The sequence below is a fragment of the Ambystoma mexicanum genome, chromosome 9 (genome assembly GCF_040938575.1).
Source record: "Ambystoma mexicanum isolate Mex_15411 chromosome 9, UKY_AmexF1_1, whole genome shotgun sequence".
NCBI classification, from domain to species: Eukaryota; Metazoa; Chordata; class Amphibia; order Caudata; family Ambystomatidae; genus Ambystoma; species Ambystoma mexicanum.
In genome coordinates, this window is record NC_090931.1 from 878,050,064 (window position 1) to 878,074,142 (window position 24,079).

A 24,079-nucleotide genomic window follows, 5' to 3' on the forward strand; every position below is an offset into this window, starting at 1 on the left:
TTGATGACCCATCTATGTACATTATCTCTCCCCCCTCTAGGGCATTTTCTTCCACTTTCCTGGTACTTGAGTAAATTTCAATGGCCTGTGTGCAGTCATGTGCATGCTCTCATTTTCCACTTCTTCTGCTATAAACCGTGCTGGGTTAACATTACTGCACCTTACTATTTTCAGCTCTTGTCTGGAGAGTATAATTTCGTACCCTGTAGCTCTCTGAGTGGTCAGTGTGGATTTCAGCTTGTTCAATATTGCAAAGAGGGCGTGCTACATGTACAGTGTGGTGGGGCATCCCATGGTGATTGAGGAGGAATTTTCTATTGCAAATGCTGCTGCTGCTAGCCTCTGTTCGCACGGGAAGTGACCCATCATTACAGGATCCAAATGGCCACTGTAAAATGCCACCGGTTTGTGTCCCATGCTTGTCTTTTGTGTCAGTACTGCTTTTATTACTGCAGTATCACAATGTGAGAATATGGAGTATTGCTCTTCGTAGTTGGGGTAGCTAGTACTGGTGCAGTTGAAATGACATGTTTTAATTCATTGAATGCCTCTGTAATTTCTCTTGTCCATCCGAACTTCTTTGCCCCCTCTATGCTTCTCTAAGGGCCTCGAGCAGTGGTCCTATGTACGAGCTGTAGTCAAAGACCCATGCCCTGCAGTAGATGCATAGGCCCAGAAATTGCTGCAGTTCTCTTACTGTCTGCAGCTGTGGTGTATTCGTTATTGCTTGGGCCTTTTGTGGTGCAATGTTCCTTCCTTTTTGTGAAATGATCTGCCTGATATAAAGCACTTGTTCTTGACAGTACTGCCATTTCCCCTTGTCAACTTTGTATCCTTTCTCAGCCAGCACTGTGAGCATCTTTACAGAGTCCTTCCTGCACTTCTCCTCAGTGGTGCTGCAGATGATGATGTCATCTACATATTGCAGCACCGTGCTTTCTATCTCTATGTTTCCTAGATCCCTTTGTATTACTCTTTTAAAGATGGATGGTGACTCGCAGTACCCTTAGGGTAGTCTAGTGTGTTTCCACTTTGTGTTGCAGTATGTGAAACATGTTAAGTCTTGTGAATCAGGGTGTAGAGGTATTGAGAAAAAGGCATTTTTGAGGTCGATCACAGTGAATCATGACGCCTCTGCTGGTATCCCACACAGTATGGTGGCTGGGTTAGCTGCTATTGGGTATTCTGCCTCTACAATGTGGTTGAGAGGTCTCAAATCTTGTATGAAACGCCAGGACCCTCTCTTTGCCTTGCACACAGGATACACAACGCAGTGTTGCATGGTGACTCTGATGGTACCAATATTCCTCTATCCACTAGGGCAGTTATTGTTTCATAGATCCCTTCATCAGCTTCTTTAAATAGTGGGTACTGCTTCACCCTGGGCAGCATTGCACCTTTCTTTAGCTTTATTTGTACTCCTCCAATGCTTTTTATGCAGCCTATGTCATATGGACTAGTGGTCCATAGAGAGGCGGGTACGGCTGCTAAATCTTCCTCGTAGAAAGGTACTTGGGTAGGGGTGGGAGCTTCTAGTGCCATTGCCATTTTCTGTGCTACCTCCTTGTATGTCACTCTCAACCAGATATAGACGCTCATCTCAGCTGTTATAAGGCATTGTAGATGTTTGAAAGACTGACTTTTGTCAAGGTCAGTCTTTCAAAGTAATTAGTCATCTCAGTTGATAAGCATCATCAGTAATTTCAAAAATAAAAAGATGACCAAGATGGGCTAACATTGATGGTAGGGAGAGGAATCCTGCAGAGGGGCAGGAGAAAAGAAACAGAATTGGGAAGAGGCACGGGGGGCATGCAGAAAGGCTGTGGAGAGATGAGCATTTCAGAGTTTAACAGGGAGAATAAAGAGCTAACACAGTAGTGGGAGGCCAAGAACATTGACAGATATGAAAACAAGGAGTTGGAACCTTAAAGGTGAGCAATTTTGAAGTAGATCTATGCAGTGTGGAGCTGGTATGTAGAGGTGACAAGCATCTAGGTAGGTTGTAAAGGGTGTATGTAGTGAAATTGAGAACTTCTTTTAGGGGTATAGCGGTGTAGAGGGAAGATCAAGGTGTGGACTTCAGCAGTCATCCAGTGGTGATCGTCATGGTCAAATCGAACCATGGAGTTGCGAGCTTTGGGTGATGGAGTGTGGCGGTCAGGAGGGAAGTTGATGTGAGATAGGAGAATGGGGTTAACATTGGAGGCAGGGAGAACGATGATTTCCATCCTATACAAGTTTAGCACCAGGCAGTTTAGAGCCATCCAATGATGGGTAGCAGTGAAGCATCTAGAAATGACATAGTTGAAGATGTATTTTGATGTATTCGATGTAATTGTATCACGCGTTTGACGGGCCCAACTGCAACTATGCGCAGATTTTAACACTGTAGATCAACCGAATGAAGATACTGCTGAATAAACCACTAACACATATCACTGAAAGAGAAATGTTTTCAGAGGAACAACAGGGGGTTGGTGGGTGAAACCCCCTGAATATTTAAAAAATCAAAAACTCATTTTAAAGGTTTCAATGAAAAAGACCTTTACAATTCTGTTTTTATGATCAAAAGAAAGTTGGGCATTGTAAATTGGTCTTCTTCTCTTAAGACATTTACAATTAGGTCTTTTCACATAAACCCAATTTAAGAGGAGTTGGACAAGGACTGATCATTGTAGGATGCTTACTGGAAGTGGTGTGGGGAAGGTTTTCGAGTTGTATGCTATGGAGAGAAAGAACACCCATTTGACTGCAGAGTCTTTAATGCCAAAGAAGGAGAGGGTTTGGAGGAGGAAGGAAAGTGAGCAGTGGTAAGAATGTTGGGGATGTAGGTGAGAGAGGATTCAGTGGAGTGTTTGTAGAACTAGGGCTTATTGGGGTCTGCAAAGACTATAATACTATAATATCAGTGTGACTGTGTCTCTTTTGTATCAGGCTTGGAAGATGACTGATGAGAGGGGAGATGTAGGAGGTGATGGGTGAAAGGCTTTTGATTGTTTGCAGTGCAAAGGTATCAATAGAAGCTCAAAATGGTTTGACTGAGTGGAGGATGGGTATGAGTTCAGTGGAGAGAGAGAGAAGTGGGATAGTGAAGGAAAGATAGGACAAGAGAGGGGAAGATGAGAGGTTAGGTAGAGATGAAAGGGTTAAAAGGGTGTCCTGTATTTTGGTGATTTTGGATGAGGAGTAGGAGGCAATGTCTTTGGCAGTGAGAGGAGGATAAGAAGTGTTTTTTAGTGAGTGAATGGTATGGAGAGTTGCAGACAGTTTGTGGATGTTTAAAGGCAGAGAGGCTTTTAGGTCAATGTAGAAAGAGAATTTGGCAGAGTTAATACCGGTGGTGAGGGCACGGCGTGATTTTTTTGTCAGATGTAAGAAGAGTAGGGGAGCAATTATTTCTCTAGTGGCGTAGGTGCAGGGACATGGTTGTCCTCACTTATTGGATGACTGTGAGTATGTGCAGGAGCAATCAGGATAGTGACAGCCAAAGGAAGTGGGCAGTGCATTGTTGAACTTGAGAAAGGTAAGTTTGATAGTGTGGGCAAGTGGAGGAGAGAGGGACTGAAGGGAGAGCCTGCTTGCTCCAGCTAAGGAAACATGGAGTCAAGTGTGAATTTCCTTTTAGTGAAAGATGAAAGGGGGAATGACAGTAGTGAGATAATACCCCTACTCCCTGGTAGAAGTTGTCGTACCTATACTGCTTGGAGATGTGATGTCTCTTCTTACTGACAGGGCCGGTGGCGTTCCTATACTGCTTGGTGAGAGGAGGTGTAAGATCTCTAGTGACAAGTTCCACATCTGCAGCATTCTGCTGCTAACAGCAACTTTGTGTCCACCAACATCCGCTTGAAACCATGAGGTACCTAGTACACTCAAAGTTGGCCGCCCGCTAAAAGGATCTTACCCCCACTGCCTAACCAGGTCCAGCAGACGCTACTGAGCACTGACTGGCTGTTGTGCCATTGTCCTCCAACTATCTACCTAACACCAAGGTAATTCTAAGGCAACGCTCCCCAGACTTCTGTACTCTGCCGCTGACTTTGCCATCACTTTGCCATTACAGGTATCCAAACGTATCTGTCCGGTCTGTGCGCCCCCTTCACTACGTTTTTCCATTATGATTGTACTCTATTGCGAACATACTACTACGCCCCACGCTCATGCATACACTGCATACTGATCAATGTTAACAGTGAGCCTGCCTGACAAATAGCCTGTCATGTGTAGCCCCGGGATGCCTATACCCAGCCTTTGTGTTGCCCATACTTTTCTATTGTGTTGCCCATACTTTGCTATTGTGTTTCCCATACTTTGCTATTGTGTTGCCCATACCTAGCCTTTGTGTTGCCCATACTTTGCTATTGTGTTACCCAGACTTAGCCATGATGTTGCCCATACCTAGCCATTGTGTTGCTTGTACTTAGCATTAATAGCCCTATGCCTAGCTATTGTGTCGCCCATACTTAGCATGTATAGCCCTATGCCTAGCTATTGTGTCGCCCATACCTAGCTATTGTGTCGCCCATACCTAGCTATTGTGTCGCCCATACTTAGCCATGATGTTGCCCATATCTAGTTATTGTGCTGCCCATGCTTAGCATGTATAGCCCTATGCTTAGCTATTGTGTCGCCCATACCTAGCTATTGTGTCACCCGTACTTAGCTATTGTGTTGCCCATACTTAGCTATTGTGTTGCCCGTACTTAGCTATTGTGTCGCCTATATCTAGCTATTGTGTCGCCCATACCTAGTCTTTGCGTTGCCCATACTTAGCTATTGTGTTGCCCATACTTACCTATTATGTTGCCCATACTTAGCTATTGTGCTGCCCATACCTAACCTTTGTACTGCCTTATATTTGCAACCTATGCACCTATACCTAGCATTTGCAGCCTTGCGCCCAACCCAAACCTAGCAACTGCGAACCACGTGCACCCTGCAACTACCTAGAAGCACTACCAAACCTTGCCGCCAGTCACTATGTGCCTGCCCCTCCTAACTTATAGCACCACCTGGCTCCTTCCCCTACTCACCACCATAGCCATCACCAATGTACGCAGCCCCACCACCCAACACACACCTGCCATGACACCCACGCTCTTCATGGCACACCCGGGCAACACGCCGACTCATCCCCCGCCCCCACACAATCCCTACTTGAACTCACCTGAGCTGTGGCTAGAACATTTCGCCTCTAGGCCCTCGCCTAACCAACCTTGCTAAGTGACCATCAGGAATGCAAGACTGGGTTCGAGACTTCCGAGCCATACCCGGACTCCCAAGAGGTCCTCTCAACCCCTTCTGAGCCCTCCATCCACACAATCTCCTTGCAGCAGCATCACCTCACACTCACCTATACTGAACAACCTACCCAAAGCACCTCTTATCAAAGGTGCCTTGATTAATGCCAGGTCTGAAATCCTGCCCAACAAGGCCCACATTAGTGATAGTCTAAAAGTAACACACAACCTCAAGGGAGGTCTCATTAACGTTAGATCCCTAATAGCCCATGCCTCTGAAATTGCTGACATCATCACCTATAACCAACTCGACTTCCTAGAAGTTACTGAAACCTGGCTGCACAAAGTTGCTGGCCCTGCCCTCATGCTAGCCATACCCCCGAACTTCACCATCTTTAGAAAAGACAAAGAAACTTCCAAAGGAGGTGGCATAGCTTTTATCTGCAGAGCCAACCTTACCATCAAAGAAATAGATAGCATCACTATACCGTCAGCTGAACTACTCTCCCTAAAACTAGAAATCTCTGCTTCACGTGCTATCACAGTGCACCTTATCTACAGACCCCCTGGCCCACTAGGCACCTTTGAAGAAGACTTAACCACCCTCTTAAACAATAATGCCAAACCAGGAACACAAATCATTCTATTAGGCGATTTTCAACTTAGGCTTTAATGACCCAAAAAACACTAATGCCTCCATCATAGCCAACACCATTTTGGAAGCAGGCCTCACCATACGCAACAATGGGCCCACGCATTCTAAAGGCCGTACATTGGACTGGGTCGCAGACATCAACTGCGTTTCCCTCATAACGGCAATTGAACCTTGCATATGGACTGATCACTATTTCATCTCATTGACCATTTCAGATCTTCCCCAACCTAAGTCTACTAAACTACATGCTCCTCCTGTCTTCACCCGCTGCAAAAAAATATAACACTATCTAACCTCCTCCCTCTCATCCAACCAATCACTAATCACTCTAGCCTGACCTCCAACCCTAATTATCTAGCTGACCTATACAATAACACCACCAATTCAGCGATAGATGCCATTGCGCCGCTGAAGCTCACCAAATCTAAACCTCCTGCCCATCTCAACACCTGGCTCACCTCTACGCTAAAAGCCCTATGCAAAGAGAAACGACATGCAGAAGCCTGCTGGAGAAAAAACAGTCTCCACACAACAAAAACCTCCTTACTGACCTCACCAACAGTTACAAAAAACAAATCATTCAGGCAAAAAAAGAGACTTTCAACGACAGAATCAAAAAAGCAAATTCTAATACCAGGGAAATATTCTCTATCCTGAGAGAACTAGAATCCCCAATTGCACCCATAGATTCCTGCACCAAAGACAAAGCCTGCTGCACAAACATTCAAAATGCCTTATGCAACAAAATCACAAAGTTACAAGACAAAATAGCAGCCAAAAAAACCTCCCTCCATAACATTGCCCTCGCTACGCAAGAAACCATCCTTCGGGAACTTGCCGCTAACCAAACCAAACCTCTCAATCAATTCAGTTTCAGAGCCATTTCTATTATCGAAACTAAGAACATCATTACGTCTCTTAAACCCTCTCGCTGTCTTGGTGACACCTGTCAGCCCCTATTATCAAAGAGGCTGTACATGAACTAGCCCCTTTCATCACATAATTTATCAACGCATCATTCAAATCATGTTCTGTGCCAAGCAACCTTAAAGATGCCTGGATATTACCTCTCCTAAAAAAAGCTAACCTGGACCCCAATTTCCCAACAAACTATAGGCCCATAACAACTATCCAGTTCCTCCTCAAAATCTTAGATAAAGCTGCATATCTCCAGATCCAATCTTACTTGGAGATCAACAACCTACTAGGGACAAGACAATCAGGTTTTAGACTGAAGCATGGAACCAAAACGGCTCTCCTTGATCTCAAAAAACAACTAGATGAGCGTAAAGATAGAGGAGACATTTATATTTTCCTACTCCTAGACTTATCAGCCGCATTTGACCTGGTAGACCACAAGGTTCTATGTAACCACCTCAAATCGGCTACCAACTTCTCCACAAAAGCCACGGCGTGGATAGACTCATTCTTAGATAAGAGAACCATAACAGTCTTCTCACCGACATCAGCAGTGGATCCAGTCCCTATCACATGTGGAGTCCCCCAAGGATCATGTGTTTCCCCCACTGTACAATATTTTTACAAAACCATTGTTTGATATCTTGGACAAACTAGGGGTCTCATATACCAACTACGCTGACGACACACAGATTCTTGTCCCAATCCAAGGAGACTATGACAATGACACTAGCCTCATAAATAAAGTCCACCAAATCATCCAAACTTGGATGGCCACACATGGCCTTTGTCTTAACGACGACAGGACCACGCTGTTAATCATTGGGTCCACTAGTAAACTTAACAAATTATCCCATCTCTACAATTCCATCACTATCGATGGAATCAAAATCAAGGTAGCCAAGGAAGTTAAAACCTTAGGATTCTACCTAGATTCAACTCTTACCCTTGATAAGCAAGTAAATGCTACAGCCTTAGCAACCAGCTACACCTGCAAACGTATTCACGCTTGCAAACCATACCTATCCACAGACAGCTGTACCACTATAGCACAAGCTCTCATCTTCTCCAAACTAGACTACTGCAATGCACTGTACCTAGGCACAAGTAAACACAACACTAACAAACTCCAAACCCTGCAAAATAATACTCTCAGGACAGCATTAGGCATTCCCAAAGGGCAACACATATCTGACCAAAGAAGAGCCGTCAACTGGCTAGCCATCAATGACCGCATCAAACTTAAAACTCTGAATATTACACACAACTGTTTGAATAATAAAGCACCTGCATACCTCACAGAGAAATTCACAAAGTACACCTCTGAACGACCCATCAGAAAGGCTCAATCAAATAGTATTAAGATCCCCAACTTCAAATTGAAAAGAACTGGAGGGTCCAGCTTCCGAGTACTAGCAGCTCATCTTTGGAACTCCATCCCAGACTCACTTAGAGCTACTCCTTCTTCCCATGTGTTCGAAGCTAATGTCAAACTCTGGCTTCACACCAATGACTGCTAAAGCCTCAACGATACCGTATATTCTGTATATTTAATGTAAAATATTTGAAACCGTAACATATCCTATTTGTAAGATTTATGACATTGTAACATATAAAATGCTGTATATGTGACCGTGTAACATAAGCAATGCATAATATCTATGTACCTGTAACATAAGTATAAGCAATGTGTAATATCTATGTACCTGTAACCTAAGATTCTACTTCTTGCAAGCGCCCAGTTGCTTAATGGCCCGGTGCGCTCTATAAATAAATAAACAACAACAACAAGCCCATACTGCCTGTTTTGGGGACTGTCATACAAATACTGCTTTATGAGGTGTGTTTATTTATTTTCATAATTGTATTGTTTAGTGGGGGGAGATGTCATATCCATGCTGACTTATAATAGCTGATAAGACAGAAATCCTTCGGGTTGGGCCCCCTACGGTACTAAAAAACCGTAATGCCCAATACTCCAAGCATTCGATATTGATAACATCCGGGTCCATGTCTCCTCCTCAATCAAGACCATTGTGGGGCACCTAGATGCCACCCTCTCACTGTCCCGCCAGGTCAATTTCGTAGCATCCTCAGAGGCCTACCCGACCAAACTACTGAACGTGGCAAAACTCTTCCTGTCCACCGACAGCTGCCTCACCATCGCCAGGGTGGTCATAGTCTCAAGGTTGGACTATTGCAATGTCCTCTTTGCCGGCACATCCGCTAAAAACATCCAGAAGCTACAAGTCATTCAAAACAATGTGCTTTGGGCTGCCCTTAACATCCCAAAAAGAGAACACTTCTCTGCAACCAGGAGAGCAGCCCATTGGCTGCGCGTCAGAGAGTGTGTCCCCTGGCTATCACCCATAAGTGCCTCTCTAATATGGCACCCCCTATCTTTCCCAGAAGATCATGAGAGCCTGCTCCTCCAGACCCACAAGAACCCTGTATGCCCATTGTCTCATACAACCCAACGTTAGATGTACCAAAGTGGATTCCCCTACATTGCAACCAAACAGTGGAATTCCCTTCCACCCACCCTAAGAGCTGAACCATGCTACTGGGCATTTCACAAATCCCTCAAAACCTGGCTTTTCGATTAGACCTGGTCCGTAACGTTCTTTATGTCAGGTATCACTGAATGTACATTACCTATCCCGACACTGCCTGCATATCACAACACTATCAAATTGTATGTAACTGATCACTGTAACAGTGCCGCAATGCCCTTGTTTTGCTGGATGATTAAATAAAATGTAATAAAATAAATATGAGGGATGTTGTCAACTCATACCTAAGTATCCTGTCAAACCTACATTGCCTTATGATGTAATGACAGTGGGTACAGGGGAGGTGGAGTCATATCCACCCTGAATAATCTGGCCTGGTGGGGGTATGTGACTTTCATATAATGGCTAAAGAGCAATGTCTCATATCTATTGCGACCGTTGCTGGAAATGGCAAACTCCAACTGCCTTGCATGGGGGAATGCCATGTCCTACCTGCTGCATAGCCCGACGATGTGTCATAACTATCCTGCCCAATCGGGGTCATGAGGCGACTTATCTGGGCCAAACACATACTTCCTATTGGGATCACTTTGATGTCTCCTATATTGGGTTCATTCCAATACGGACGGATGACGTCATATGTGGGCTCATGCCCATAACACTGTTCAATATGAACACGGGATAACTGTTGGCTTTTAATAACAGTGTGTCTTAATGCCACTGGACACTCTCGGCGCTAGGGTCTGCGTTGTTTACCGAGCTCCTATGACCTGTATCATCAGTGGAGACACGAATGCTTTCACACGCCCACCTCCCATGCATGTTCGTATGTAGACCAGCAACCCCAAAGGATCCGGAGGGTGACTGCCTTGCGAGCTCAGTGTCTGGGCTCTCAGCCGCCCTATACGTGCCCTTGGTTGCAGTTTAATGATGCTTTATTTTTATTGCTTATCTGTGTGTGGAGGTCGGGACAGCGATGGGATGCAGGCCTCCGAATACACTACCCCCTCTTGTTCGGCTCAGACTCGTAATTTAGAGTTGCTAATAAAACCTTATTAGAAAGACTTAAGACATCTTTTTTTTTATTTTTATTTCCCCATTCTCTCGGGTCCGGGGGACGCTTCTGCCTCCTCTTATGAAAAAGCCCTCGGCATAAATCGCCAGGTTAGCGTCTACCACACATCGCTCCCCATGGACGGCAAATGCAGGCGCTGCAGGTCGTAAATCCCCTTTTTAAGGGAAGAGGGCTGCTTAAACGGTGCAGAGGAGGCAGGCAATCTCCGGCTCGCGCCGAGTCTGGCGAGAGGAGTGGGTCGCCAGCTTGTTGGTCCTTCACGTGAGGAGGCCTCGCTGCGACTAAACATGGCGGCTCTCGCACAATAACGGCTCTGTTTGAAGATCCATAGCAGTGACTGCCCTGCTGCCATTTCAGCTAATATGATTTTAGTTCAGAAATTCAGGTCACGCAAAGGTGACATTACAAAAAAAACAGCAGTGACTGAAAAAAACATGAAGAGAACGGAAATCAGTGGGGTTTCTGGATCTCGTTTGGGGCACAATGCTTTAATTAGGTCGAGGCCATTTCTCCACTCTGTATTAATTCATCTGGCTGCACCATTTGTTATTGATTGTGATTTGTAACTAAGCTCTTTGAGTCACTCCCAACGGTGTAGCCGAAACCAATGATGGGTGAGTGGATCACATGGTACTCTCCTGACCTTCGTCAGCGGCATGCCGCTCTCCGGTAGGTTTTCCCTCTGCACAATTATAACATTATATATCCCTGGTTTAGCAATGTGTTAGTGAGATGCCTCAGTCTGAGCACCTCACAATTGGCTAGCCAATCTGGTCTTGGGCACAGGGACATTAGAACACACCTCCTCAGTTCCTAAACAACTTTAATGTCTGCTAAACAAAGTACAATCCTGTTCGAGGTTCCATGCATAGAAATGCAAGTGACTGACCCTTTTTAGATGAAGTTCGTTAATCAGGTCTGCCACACGAGTGGGGTTTTAACTACCCAACATGCCTCATTACCTATTGTCGCACAGCCCAGCTCATATACAGGCATGGCCTATCGTCTATCCAGCGGTGTCTCAAAGCCCTAAGGCAGGTTCTGTCGTCAAGCAAAGAACATCCAATCTTCTGTCCAAGCCTGCAACATCAGCTATCCATCCAGGTTCTGTCCAGTGCTTTCACCAACCAAAGCCCATGTTCTGTGGTAGCATGTCCCATCTTCTAACCAATCATGGTCTGCTTTGCAACTCAGCATGTCCCGTCTTTAAGTGATCGTATTCTAAGCTCATCTTTTCATCTAATCAGTCATAGCCCACCTTTTATTGCAGGTTTGTCCCACATTCTATTTAATTGCATCCCATCTTGTATGCTATTGCCCCTTCTGTAAGCGATCCTACCACATGTTCTACACCCAAAGCACGATTGTGAGGTTTGCCAAGAGCAATGCTCAGTGCTGCGTAGGTCATCCTATTTGGGACGGATATGCCTAGACGTAGGTCTTGAGGTTGCAGTGCCTAGAGGCCGAAGATATACCTTGAGGTGCCCAATGAGGCAGAAACATACCTTGCTTGTGGTCTAGCGCACAATGGATGCGACCTAAAAATGTGGTCTGGACCATTCTTTTAAGGATAGGGCTAAGAATGATTTGCCTATGGTTTTCCCCCTTCTGTAATGGAGCATCAAGCTGAAACACGATGGCCATGCTAGTTGCTGATTGACTCAAACCCCTCCCATCCATCACGCTGCAGTGTTGCAGCAGTAATAACGAGGCAAAAGGACTCAGGGGATGCGTGAAGTGCCCCTACATAACATAGAGGGCCAATCATTTAATTCATACAAGGCCCGCAACTTTAAAACAATTCCCTAGAGATGGTCAGGAGTCTCAATCAGGCAGGGGGGGAGGTCAAGGAGGAGAAGGAAGTCGCACGTTTGACAACCTAAAATTTGAAAAGGAAGTGTTTCTGTATTTGTTGCATTATTGTTACTGCAAGTTTAAAAAGCCAAGTTCGAATTTGTTTGAATTTCTTTTTTGTGCATTTGGTTTTTTAGCTTGACCTTTTCTGGTTGATGCACCCCTAAGCATTGCCACTCTGCTTTCCCCTTCGTGTCAGGTGAACTTGTGCCTTTTTCCCATTTCTTTGTTTTTACCTGGCACTGTTAAGTTGTTCATCTCAGTAACTCTCAATATCTCAATGTAGGGTTCCGCCTTTATATTACCTTCTGCCCTGTTCCTTTTTTTGTATCTTCTTTGAAATTGGAATTGCCCCAATTTTCTCACCACCCTTTCAATCTCCTGATGCTTCACCCTTGTGTTCTTTTTCCCTATTTGTGTTGTTTTGTGTATTTTTAAATTTAATTTGGCATTATTTCGAACTTTGATGTTTGAAATCTGTTTTTCATACTATTATTTTCAAACATCTATCTTTGAAACTCCTATTTTTTTTAAATTTGGGCAATGGAGTTTCGAGACAGACCTGGAAAGTAAAACTCCCGAGAGCATTATGGAGTGTGCCCTGCAATAGAGTTCCTGTGCCATGATGCTCCATGTCTAATCACCTGCGACTGGGAAAGAATCTCCCTGGCTCAGGCAGGCCGGCCACTGGACGAGGACCCTCAGGACAAAGTCGGTCTACTTTAGATAAAGGTAGATACATACTTGGGATAATCTGCCTCGTAAGGGTCTAAATGTGTGTCCTTGGCCGGTGGACCTTCAACTTTTCCTCTCGGAGGGGACAGAGCACCATTCCTACACGGGTTCCGTTCTGTTTCCTTCTGTCCTCAATTAGTGTAAAGAGTTTAACATTGAATTACTTTGCAGTGCTCTGCTTTGCGGAATGATACAGGCTCTGTTCAACATAATAGTTCTGAGCAGATTCTGTTGACAAGCACTACCTCAGTAAACATGCTGTCCCATATTGCATAAGAACTACGACCATGCTGAGATTTGCAAACTTGTCAGAAATCACCTCTTAAATGAATCTTGCTGAAATGTTTGCTTGACCCACACAAGGCATGTAACTGCATTATTACATGGCATATGGCAGGCAGCCCATCTTCACTTACAGGTGCTCATTTTTTCATCCATTGCATTGTTTTGTGGGGGGGGATGGAATGCTGTTAGCAATGGGCCACTTTGCAGCACATCAGCTCAGGTGTGACTGTACTTGCTGGACAGACTACATGTCACAAGATGTCGATGTGGGAAGCTGTGTACTTATTTGCTCACAAAGCGTCACAGTGAATGATATGTGAAGTTTGAATCAATCTAGAGGGGCCCATTGCTCACATGGAGGGATGCGATGGTCCCAACATGTACTGTGGGCATCGCAAAGACAACTTGCAAAAGATGCGTTTTTAAGTGTCTGAAAGACTGCCAGACTTGCCAGTGTCCTCAAGTGTTGATCTGTCTAAGACCAGGAGCCCTGAACCTTGATGGTTTTAGCTCTGTTTGTTTCAGTTGAGTCTAGGTTGGATAGCAAAATTGGTAATGTCTGACCGCAGGTTTTGGCTGGGAGTGTAATTTTTCCTATTAAACTGTGTATTAGTAGCACCTGTTACAATGTCTATACGTGGGGAACTCTGGCATGAGCCATCATACAAAACCTGATATATCATTATTATTATTACTACTATCATTATTATTATTATTATTACTATTATTTCCCTCTCAATGGCTTTGCAGGAATATAAGAACATTTTGTATTTAATTCTTTGTTTTATTGGCGGCCAATGAAGCTCCTTCAAGGCTGGGCTGGTGATGTGGTGAGATCTTTTTTAAGCTTAGGAAGTCTCTGGTGCTTTATTTTGAATACTCCAAAGCATAAGTAGGGAGGACCAGAATACATGCAGTAGTCCAAGTGGGATAAGCACAGAGCGTTGGTGGATCCATCCTGGCTGTTGGAATGAAAACGATAGAGATTTTCTGAACATCATCAGCCTAAAGTTAAGTCCCAGCTTAATAGGGGGGATAGGTTGAACGAAGGAGTGGTCTGAGTCGAACCACCACCGTAGAAAATGATTTTACCAGGCAGAAGAATCTTCCAGTTCCAGTTCTATGTCCCATTGGAAAGTTATGACATCCTCATTCGGGCTATCTGGTATGGATGTCTCTGTATTGGAACTGTTCAGAGAAGGGACTTTGCTCTCATCAGAAAGTGGATGTGCCTAACTAAAACAGTCTGAGAACCTGCTGCTGTGATCCAAGTTCATTTGTAGCCGAATATGCACCTAAGAATTGTATGATGTGCTATGTATGTCTAGGCTTGTGTGCAGGTTGCTGTTTCTCCAAAGTCGCCTGTATGCCTATATAATCCTTTGCATTACCAAGGGTGCAAGTGACCGGTTAAGACCCCAGCCCAAGTGACAGTAAGTTAACAGCATTCTCTCTAAGAGAAAAATCTAGTGCCAAATTGCTGGTCCTTCTTAATGTTAACATCTCCAACTCGCCATACCTCAATAAATTGGCTTATTCAATGTATTCTGATTACTGTCTTTCAAACCCTCATTTGTACCCTTGTGGAAATGACAGTCTCCACGTTTGGACCCCTGACAACTTTCACTTGTGTTTCACATATATATAACTTGTTGTTTATTGTGGATTTTCTGTATTTTTCAGTTTACCAATGCATTGGGTGACTTTTCATTTTCCAGAATGAATTCTTCATCTCGAAGTTCACGTGATTGGACTGTAGGTGACTGTATATGTGACTCACCGAGACTTGGTTCTCGGCCGGCTCCGTCACAAGTTTTGACACTCTCCTTCCTGATGGCTATAAAATACTCTCCGAACCCAGTACTAACCGTCCGAGTGGGGGTGTAGCTTTGATTTTCCCAGAGTGGATCTCTGATTCTGTCATTCCTACACAGGACCTCCTTGAATGACTGGTCTGCAGGCTCTCCATCTCTCATGACCTCTCCCTCACTGTGGCCACTATCTACAGGCACACCCTGCATGTTCTGAGCTCCTCAGACCTCCACTTCTCTACCCCTCTCACCACTCCTCTCTCTTGGATTGACCGCTTCCTCGTCTCCACACACCTCTCTCCGCCCCTCAGGTGAAACCATCCCCAACACTGCCACCTACCTTCTCGGTCATCTGACCCATGAAGCGTGTGTCAGTGGAGGCTTTCGCCGCTACTTTCTCTCCTCCTCCTAAACCTTTGGCGGACTCACACTCTGACACCGCCCTCTCTAACCTTCATCTCTCTATCTCTAACATTCTTGATGTCCTTGCCCATGTCATGAAGATCCGCTTAAAGCCCCCTTTGAAATGCAACTCTTGGTATGCTTCCGACCTCACCACCCTTAAATACAAGCAAGTGTAGGGAGACTGAGAGGAAATGGAGGGCTCCCTCTGACAAACTCCAAAAGCAGTAGAGACTATCTGTCCTCTCTAAGAAGAGAGCCTACATCCAAGCCCACATCTCTGCGGCATCTAACAACTCGGCCAAACCTTTTAAAATCTGCAAGGAGCTGGCCAATCCTGCTGCAGTCTCTACCTCTCCTGTTCCCTTTCTGGCCCTCTGCACTGCCCTGGCTTCTCATTTCACCTCGTCATCTCAGGACATCCTGTCCAATCTCTCTTCCTCCACCTCCTCTGCCACCCCTGGCCTGTTTTTGGCCGCTTCCCCTCCTCTGTTCTCCTCCCTTCCCCTGTTCACCCCTGATAATGTTATTAGACAGGTCTGATCTATGAAAGTATCATCAAAGCAGGTTCTCCCCTGCTCATCCAGAACCATCAAGGACCACACCCTGGTTCCAGCCTTGGCCAATTTCTGCAATCACTCCTTTGCCAATGGAACCTTCCCCTCACCTCTTAAGCACTCCTTTGTGCACCCCCTTCTTAAAAAGCCCTCTGCCGATCCTTCTTCTCTGGCTAACTATCACCCGATCTCCATCACTCCTTTCCTGGGCAAACTCCTGGAAAGCTGGCCATCTCCCAGCTTAATCTACATACTGAATCTGTTGTGGTCTCCACGACCACCAGTGTGGCATCAGAGCTGCCAGAAGCATGGAAACTACTCCCCTGAACACCTGTGAAGACTTGCTCTCTAATCCTGACTCTAAAATTCCTTCTGTCCTCATTCTCCTCAATCTATCCTCTACTTTTGACATGGTGAACCATGCCATCCTGTTAAATTGCCTCAGTGACAACCTGGGCATCACTGGTGAGGCCCTGTCCTGGCTGACATTCTGTCTCACTGGTCGGCCCTCCTAGGTCCAACTGGGGTCTTTCCTCTCTTCTACCTCTCTCTCTACTTGTGGTGTTCCCCAGGGGTCTCATCTTTCTCCCAGGCTATTCAACACTACCTGGCACCTCTGGCCCACTGCATCGCTACATTCTGTTCTAACTTTCAGTTATATGCAGATGACACCCAGCTCTCCTTCAGGCTCCCCTCAGCCACCTCTGCTCCTGCTCTCATACCAGACTGTCTGGCCGCAATTCAGGAATGGTGTGCCGCCAATGATCTCTGCCTTAATGCCAGTAAGACTGAGATCCTCCTCATCGGGACACCTGCTCCCTCCATTCCTCGCTCTCTCTCTGGCCGACCACCCGGGGCCCTCTTCCTGCTCCTTCCTGTGGGGCCAAGAACCTTAGTGTCATCTTCAACTCCACCCTCTCTTTATCTCCTCACATCTCCGATGTCTCTGGGAAGTAACACTTTCAGCTGCACCTCCTCAGAGGTATTCTGCATTTTCTCACACTCCCCCAGAATCTCACTGTCACTAGAGCCCTGGTCCTCTCCAGGCTGGACTATTGCAACAGCCTCTTTCTAAATCTGCCTGTCTCTACTCTTCGACCTTTACAACTTATCCAGAACAGGACTGCAAGTCTTGTCCTTGGCCTCAAGCCCAGGGATCGTATCTCTCCAGCTCTGAAATCTCTGCACTCTCTCTCTGTGGCTGAAAGGATCAAATTCAAGACCCTTTGCATCATACACAGGGCTTTCAGGGGCCTGGGAATGTACTACCTCCAGCTTTCTCTTCCTGAACATCTTCCTTCTCGATCTCTCGGCTCATCCACCTCCAATTCTCTGAGGGTCAGATGTTTTTCCAAGCAGAGAATGGGGGGCAGATCTCTCCCTCTGGAACAGCCGCCCTGCCTTTCCCAAACTTGAGCAAAACCACCTCTGGTTCTGGAAGCAACTCAAGAACTCCCCCTCTCCTGCTAATGTCCCTGATAGCTCTGCACACTGGTCACCTGGCCACCCCTGAACTCGGGATCGGCTCCTGCATGTGCAGTTGCCCTTGGACTGCCACCGGGCTCCCTCAGCACTAAAGGGTCTGTTTATGTAACCCTACAGTCCCTTTTCTTTGCACTTAAGAGCCAACCTCTGGCAGCACTTATTGAGTCACCTGCGCTTCTCCTCACCCCTAACCCCCTTGGCACTTCTCCCCTCTTCCCCACACTTGAGCAATCTGAATGACACAAGGCCTAGTAAGATCGTTGTTTGTCTTCCTTCTGTTTCCCCCTCCTTGTCTTGTCACTCAGAGAAACACTTGTGTTTAGGCGTGTTATAAATGACTTATCATATCATATATTGAGGGGGATGTCGACCTCCAGCCATGGGGCCTCATTATGAGATTGGTGGTAGTCATGGCGCTATTTGCGCCATGACTGCCACCAATAACGGGTCCGGCACCGATGTAGTTCAATGGGGATTTACCGGTCTAGTCCGACCCTGGCGGGACCGGTAAATCCCCATTGAACATGCCATTCCCCATTACCATTTGAGCCCCCATAGGGCTCAGTGGGAATGGGGAGGGCGCTAATAACGGGCTCGCGATGTGCAAGCCCGTTATTAGTGCCCTGGTCACTTAGAGGGACCCGTAATGGACATGTGGTCTGACCACACGTTACTTACGGTCCCTGCCAAGGGACCTCGGAATAGGACGGTAGGGGATTACTGACTGGCACCGGTCTCCTTACCGATGCCCGGTATCCCTTACTGCCCTACTCTTAATGAGGTCCATGGTCGTGACCAGGCCTGGGGCTTTTTGTGGGTTGCCTGCGGTGGTGTGCTGAAAGTGTAGGTGGGGGCAAAGAAGCTGAGGAGACCCTTTAGCAAGTACCTTTTTCACTGTCTGCCCTTCACCCTCTCCCCCTTTAACTTCTATTGTCGGCCTCCTGGCCATCTCTACCCCTGATCTTCTTCTCTCTCTCTCTCTCTCTCTCTCTCTCTCTCTCTCTCTCTCTCTCTCTCTCTCTCTCTCACTTTCTCTCTCTCTCACTCTCTTTCTCTCTCTCTCTGTCTCTCTTGTCGCTTGTTCTGTCTCTCTCTCTTTTGTTCTTTTTCCCCATTCCTCTATTCCTTTCTCTCTTTCTCTCTTTTTCTTTCGATCTTCTCTCCCTCTTTCTCTCTCCATTTCTCTTTATCTCTCCCCTTCTCTTTCTCTCATGCTCTTTCTTTCACCCCTGCTCTTCTCTCTATCTTTCTAGATTCCTCTCTTTCCCTCTTTCCTTCTCAGTCTCCTGCTCTCTTTCTCTCTTCCCCCTTCGTCTATCTCATTCGCTCTCTCTTTCTTTCTCTCCCTCTCTCTCTTTCCATCTCTACCTCTCTCTCCTTTTCTCCCTTTCTCTTTCTCTCGTCTTTTCCCTCTCCCCCTTTCTCATTTTCTCTCTTTCTCTCTCTCTTTCCCTCTCATTGTCTCTCTCTATCTCTTTGTTTCTCTCCCTTTCACTATCTGTCTCTCTCTCTTTCTCTCTCTTCATCTCTCTTTATCCAGTCCCTTCACGTCCCTCTCCCCCTACCCCCCACCTGCAATTACTTCCCCTTGCTCCCCACTCTGTCGCTCTCATCACGCCCCAGCTGCCCATCCTTTCTTCTCTCTCTCCTCTCCCCAGTCTCTCTCTCTCGCCTTCTCTCCTCCTTGACAGAAGCTCACTACTCGGCTTCTCCCTCTCGCTCTCCAACCCCTCCCTTCTTCTGTTAGTTTCCTTTTCCCCCGCCCTGCATCCAAGGGTACTTCACAGGCCCAGGGCCCCATGAATGTGGGTGTGCCTAGCCTGTATTCCTGACATTAATGCTCTGCCTCATGCCCGCAGCATTGTGCCTAACGTACTATGCTGTACTATGCCGGAAATACATTTGGTTCTCTGCCTGTAATACATCTGTTCCTGATTTCTGACCTGAACCAAGACTTTGGTGCAGTCATTTGGTGTTCATCCTTTTGGTGTAGCCTGCTTGTTATTGCCAGAGGGGGGATGCAGCCTGCCTGCATAAACAACGCACCCTCACTGTGTCTGTTAATCCCTGGCCCAAAACAGAGGCTCTGCCTTTGGTCTCCCACACAGCCTTCCCCATTTTGCTCTGCCTCCCATGTCCACACCCTCAAATCTCCCCTTACCCTTATGCACACTTACCCAGACATTGTGCCTCATTACGAGTCCGGCGGTAACCGAGGCGGTAAAACCACCTGGTTACCGCCGGACTCGTATTACCATTCTGCCTCCATGATTCCCGGAATTACCGGGGCATTACAACCCCGGTGACCCGGGAATTCCAGAGGCGGAATGGTGTTAATCCCCATTCCCATTGAGTCCTATAGGGCTCAATGGGAACGGGGATCATGGAAACACCGGCACCATCTCGTGATGGTGCTGGTGTTTCCTCGTCCGCCTGCAGGCGGGCGGTGTTAAACCTGCCAGGTCAGACCTGGTGGGTTTGACGCCTCCACCTGCAGGAGTTGTGATCACCCGGCATGGAAACAACGGTGGCGGCGGGTTTCCCGCCACCGTTGTTTCCATACCGGGTCGGTTGTAATGAGGCCCATTGTTTTGCTCAGCCATTTAGTAGGTATGGCATTAACCATTTTGCACAAATGATCATCTTTGATCAATCAATCAATCAAAATCAGTACAAACATTGGCCAGATGTTTGGGAATCCAGAATGTGTTGCAAAGGAATATCCCGGATTTCATCGACTACTACTGGACCTGTTATCAGGTTTACTACCTGAGACTGTTTTGAATAGTGAAATAAATAAGTCTTATGTAACAGCAGTGGTAGGTTCTCTCCAATATCCTTGCCACTACTTTTGCATATGCACATTCTTACACACTTCACTAAATCCTGTGGGACTTTCATAGAAGGCCAAAGTCCCAAGTGATAGGGTGTTTCCCTGGAGGCATGCACATACACAAATGCAAGTCCAGGCTTACTCCCTACTCTAGCCTCACCTTGGGCAGTGGCCAGGCCAGGAGGATGGAGATGTTTTCACAATGGTGAACAACATAGTATTGCTTTGTGGCCGCTCCACATGTTGGAAGATTGCCACAGTGCTATAATTGAAGCTGTGGGGTTTACTCCCACTCCGGCATGTGCCACCGTCGAATTTGCTAAATGTGTCATTACCCATACCAACGCACTAGCTTATGGGACAAACTATGGTCTGCATCAGCCCATGGCTGGGAAACAACAAGTGGTTTTGTCACACTGTTCTCTTTTTTCATGATGCTCACTCAACACCAGAGGCTGGGGCAGGAACCATCTTAGCAGTGGCTCCAACATGCAACTCTTGGTTAGCTGAGGTCTGAGCACATGCTATGGGGTATAATAGCGGATTAATTGCAGGAATAAAGCCATCAGGAGCTCTTTGATGCCCAAATTCTTCTATATCACATGCCCAGTGCGCGAGGTCTAGCTCTCGATGGTGACTTTGATGTCATGATATATATGAACCTCTCCATAGCCAAAAAGAGAAGACAGTGACTTTCAAAGTTCAAAACATAAACGTGTCACCCTATAATTAAGGTGAAACCTAATTTCTGTTGACTTTGCCAAAAAAATCAATTGCTTATAACTTTTGATCTATTCTACATATCTGGCCCAGGCCACATATTTTCTGGCTTAGGACCTCCATATTCAGGAAGTTCAGTTGTAATATAAAGCCTTGAAAAAATTGGCCTTTTACACCTTTTGAATTGCTATTCTGATATACGAAAATGCACATTCATTGTCCAGGTGCTGTGAGGGAGACATGGTATCACAAGTAGAAACTGAGACAAGCGATGCAAGTTTCAAAACATTTATTGATAATTTAAAAGGGATTGCACAACTCCTATCTTGTCCTATAACTAAGATGGGAGTATTATTGACCATCAAACAAAACGAAAATACTGTTCTAGTCAGTCCTTAGTCAAAATAAAATGGCCTATACTAATACACCTAATGCCTACCCTCTTTCTAATACAATAAATGTGTAAAGGCAATGTGCAATGCAAAAAAGGAAAATCAGTGTTCAAAAGAGATATCAGTATGGCTGAGTAAACACCCTTCCCTACGTTTTGTAGCAGGGAGTAAAGTGGCACACAAGAATGCTGTTTGTTTTGTTGACCAGGGCTATTTGGCCTTCCACAAAAAGTCACTTGTTTATCCGGTGGACCTCTCGACTTTCTCTCACTCCACCTCAGGTTACCCTTTAGTTTGTAATACAGTTCAACGAAAATGTGTTTCCTTCTGGTTACCGCATTTCAGTACAGGTTTCCCTCTGCCAGGCCCAAACCTTTCAATCACAAATTGTGGGGGTTTCCTTCCCCAAGCTTCAATCACACCTTCATAGGCTTCCCTCCATCGGGCTCAAGCCTCCTTTCACATTACTTCCACTGTCGAAGACTTTCAAAACTGAGAGGCTTTTTCTCTTACCTTGGCATGACCACTTTGACCTTCTTTCCTCAAATGTCACTTTTTCCCTCCTATACCAAGGCCTCTTGGTAAATGTAGTTTCGGGTACAGTACTTATTTCACAGTTCAAAGATATCGTTCAGCTCCAGGTTTCCCTTTGCCACCATCAAACCTAACAACAATTCAAATCTTGCATCTCAGTTTCTTTCTCTTTCTGCCGCTACTACGGCATCAGACATTTCACAGAGACTTTCAATTGGGCAATCTTCTTTCGCCCGACCACTGTTACTGTGTATCTTTAATTTACAGTTCTTTACAATGCTATGCTTTCTCTCACGTCTTATCGGCACATGCACAACCTTCATTCATCGGATACTGTTGCCATCAAGTTTCATTTAACACACACCAGACTTTCATTGCTTTCAACAACTCACCAGGTGTGTTAAATCATTTCTGTATTTCGCGGCTTTGATTATGAAGTCAAGACTGATACTACAACTGCCACTGCACCTCCCAACTCTGCTGTCGACCTGGGAAGGTAGCTTGTATCCTTGAAATACAAAAGAGGTTTATCTCTTCTCTCTGGATGGGCTTCCTTGTGCAACCTTCAAGGCCCTTTGGAGGTAACAATCTCTCGATGGGGTGTCCAAGGTTTCTCTGTACATCGATTCCCACCCTCGGCCTGTCGCTCTGCTAGGTTCACCATCACCTGGAAGAACTGCACCTTCTCGTGCATCGTCTTGCTCTCAGTGTTCCACCTTTTAACCATGTGAGGAGACCTAATAGCTACCAGGTTTATGTAATTAAGATCAAGTGCCTGACCCTGCCTGATCTTATTAGTGGGACATGTCCAATGTATTGCGTAGGTGATAATCCTTTTAGCCTCAGAACTCCTCTTCCTTGGCCAAGTATTTGTGTAGGAAAGGGGGGATCTGGGAAGTTGGAATATCCAATAAAATTGCGTGGGACAGGGGTATTTAGAAAGGGGGATTCCATGTCTCGCCATCAGGCATTTTTTCCCCACTCCCAGAGGACCCCTCAACCACCCCCAGGGTCTGGATCCAAAGGTTATGGCCATGCCCTGGCTACCTGAGTAAGGGAACCCAGGGTGTAAAACATACTCTGGTTTTCCACTGTGCACAGAGTAGACTGCTTGATAGATTTGTGTCTAATGCAAATAGGTTTGGCACAAAGTAGTGCAGAAGGGCCTTTTGGTGAAAATCTGTCCAGTAGTTTTCAAAATTGGACAGACAAAGAGGTGCCCTGACACCAAAATGTTTTATATGTTTCCCCTGGTGTATTGCAGCTAGTAAGGCTTTTAATTGATGAAAAGCAACCATTTGTATTTGGCTGAAGCTAGCCATATTAACTAGAATTCCTGCATGAAAGGGTAAAGGAACTTGATTGAAATGATTTTAGGAGGGGGAAGGTGATGTTTTCCTTCAGTGTAACTCAAGGGAGGATGAAGCAGGACCGATTGGTGGGTTTCAGAGCATGGGGGCGGCCAGGGAATACTGTTTTATTTATTTCCCCCTTGTTTTTATATTTTTGCGAGAAAAGTAACATTCTCTCTGCCATTTAGTGAGAAACCTCAATGCCGTCACAGAAATTGATGTGAGTCACAGGAATAACAATTGTTAAAATGATGTTTGGGTGTGGGCTAGAAGCACTTTGCCTTCATGGTGGATTTGTAGAGAAATAAAAGGAAGATTTGAGCACATTTAACATGTAGGGTCTTAGTAGCGGTTTTTCGGTTCTATGTTCCTTTGCCGACAGGAGTTCCTTGAAGTATTTTTTTTAAATTTGTGGGCCCCCTCTACCCCTCTGCTTCCCTATATTTGTATCACTACCCTAACCCCACCCCTACCCTTTTTACCCTCGTATATATTAAGTTGAGTTTTCTTGAAGTCATTTTTACGTTAGAAATGACTACGAAAAAACTCCTGTCGGCAAAACAACACAATACTGTTTTTTCTTTTTATGCTGTTTTCTTCTTTTCATGAAAAGCATTCACAAAGCCGTGAGAAATTGTAGACCTGGGAAATCGTGTTGCCGAAGGTAATTTTTCTGGAAAGGGATGTTTCAACGAGAAACAAACAGTGCAATCAGGTT